Source organism: Vigna unguiculata, chromosome 2 (genome assembly GCF_037176805.1).
Source record: "Vigna unguiculata cultivar grain cowpea cultivar isolate G323 ecotype 2 chromosome 2, ASM3717680v1, whole genome shotgun sequence".
NCBI classification, from domain to species: domain Eukaryota; kingdom Viridiplantae; phylum Streptophyta; class Magnoliopsida; order Fabales; family Fabaceae; genus Vigna; species Vigna unguiculata.
In genome coordinates, this window is record NC_140793.1 from 440,001 (window position 1) to 442,500 (window position 2,500).

Sequence of the window (2,500 nt, forward strand, 5' to 3'; positions counted from 1 at the left end):
AGTTGTGACGGTTGGATTGGCCTCCAAATGCCCCCAAATGAATACCATGAAAGTCTTGGTGCACGAAAGTTTTGAGTTGGTTGGGTTTTGCACATGGCCAAGTTGGTCGGTGCACCGCGGCATAGCTAAATGGCTTGGTGGGGAGTTTTGTGAAAAAATGAAATTCGTGGTTTTTGAGTTGTGAGGGTTGGAAAGGCCTCCAAATGCCCCCAAATGAATACCATGAAAGTCTTGGTGCACGAAAGTTTTGAGTTCGGAGGGTTTTGCACATGGCCAAGGTTGGCGGTGCACCGCGGCATAGCTAAATGGCTTGGTGGGGAGATTTGTGAAAAAATGAAATTCGTGGTTTTTGGGATGTGAGGGTTGGAATGGCCTCCAAATGCCCCCAAATGAATACCATGAAAGTCTTGGTGCACGAAAGTTTTGAGTTGGTTGGGTTTTGCACATGGCCAAGTTGGTCGGTGCACCGCGGCATAGCTAGATGGCTTGTGTGGAGTTTTGTGAAAAAATGAAATTCGTGGTTTTTGAGATGTGAGGGTTGGAAAGGCCTCCAAATGTCCCCAAATGAGTACTGTAAAAGTGTTGGTGCACAAAAGTTTTGAATTGGATGCATTTTGCACTTGGCCAAGTTGGTCGGTGCACCGCGGCATAGCTAGATGGCTTGTGTGGAGTTTTGTGAAAAAATGAAATTCGTGGTTTTTGAGATGTGAGGGTTGGAAAGGCCTCCAAATGTCCCCAAATGAGTACTGTAAAAGTGTTGGTGCACAAAAGTTTTGAATTGGATGCATTTTGCACTTGGCCAAGTTGGTCGGTGCACCGCGACTAGATAGCTTGGTGCCAAAATTTGTCAAATTTAAGACCTTGGCCAAACTGAATGAAATTTTGTGGGGAGGTTCGTGATATTGTTTAGTGGTGGACTGGAAAAAATGAGGTCGAAATTCGAAGTCTACATGTGCTTTTCTATTTTTCCCGATTTTACACATACCCGGTAAGTAAAAAAAATAAAAAAAATAGTTCCCCTTCGAGAAAAATTATGAAATTTGGTGAGCAAGGAGATACCATTATTCTACGAATTACTGCAAAAAATCGCATCAAAATTCGAAGTGTAGCCCGAGATATGGACTTATGTCTGCTCAAAAAAAGTGTATCTACTTGTACAATTTTGCCTTTTGCATATTAACCTCTTATAGGGGGGGAGTGCTCCTTGAGCCGGCCAGCTCCACACTGGCAGGTTTTAAAGGGAGCTTGATGAGGCCTCCCCCCTCACGTGGTGCGTGCGTTAGCATGTTTATCATGGCACAACTAGCCTCTTCATAGTTGTTGAGCTTTATTAATACCAACACACGGTCGTCACTGATCGTTGGTTAGCTCGGCAGCTAGTCCCTCGGATATTGTGGAAAGTTATTTTCATGCCTAGCGATGCTTGACCCTGCGTCACTTGATGTTTCCATTTGCTTGCTTGCCCATGGTAGGTGGGGGGTGGACCGTCTTGTGGTGTGGTGTCTTGCGAACGTGAGGGTGTGTGAGTTGTAATCGAGATGCACTTGCTGGCTGGCTCCATGCCTTGCGTATCGAACGGTCAAGCATGCATCTCTTCCATTTTCACCCGTTGCCTTGGGTGATATTGGTTGATCAGTCCCTGTGTTGCCTACCCACTAGACGGTACTTCTGTGGTTGCTTCGAATTCTATCTTTCCATCACGAAGAGGTGTTGGAGGATCCTAATGTCACGCACGTGTTCCATCTAGTGAAACATCTCAGTGATGCACGTGTTGTGGCTAGTTCTTTTGGATGCGGTGCATTATATGAACTCGGGTTTACTTTAGCGACCCAGTCAACATAATTCGGTTGTGTCCCTTGATTGAGACGTTGTCCTTGAACTTGTTGTGAACAATATCGTTCTTCCACAACCCGTCGTCTTGAGTGCGATGGAAGGCAAATAAGATGTGCTTTGGCATGTCATGCACGTACTCGATTGCGGGAAGTGTGAGAAAGTGTTGTTGACAACCCGTGGGAAATGGAATGTGGCAAATCGTGATGAGCTCTTCGTGGATCTGCGAAGAAGACGACCTTTGGGCCTGTTGGAAACGAGGGAGGCGATGTTGAACTGCGAAGAAGATGGACTTTTGGGTTGTTTGAATCAATGGGAGGCCACGCGAGAACTCCGAATACTATGGACTCTTGGGTTGTTGGAAGCAACGGGAGGCCCCGCTAGAACTCCGAATACTACGGACTCTTGGGTTGTTGGAAGCAAGGGGAGGCCCCGCTAGAACTCCGAATACTATGGACTCTTGGGTTGTTGGAAGCAAGGGGAGGTCCCGCTAGAACTCCGAATACTACGGACTCTTGGGTTGTTGGAAGCAAGGGGAGGCCCCGCTAGAACTCCGAATACTATGGACTTTTGGGTTGTTGGAAGCAAGGGGAGGCCCCGCTAGAACTCCGAATACTATGGACTCTTGGGTTGTTGGCAACGACAACTTGGGGGGATGACACTGGAAAAG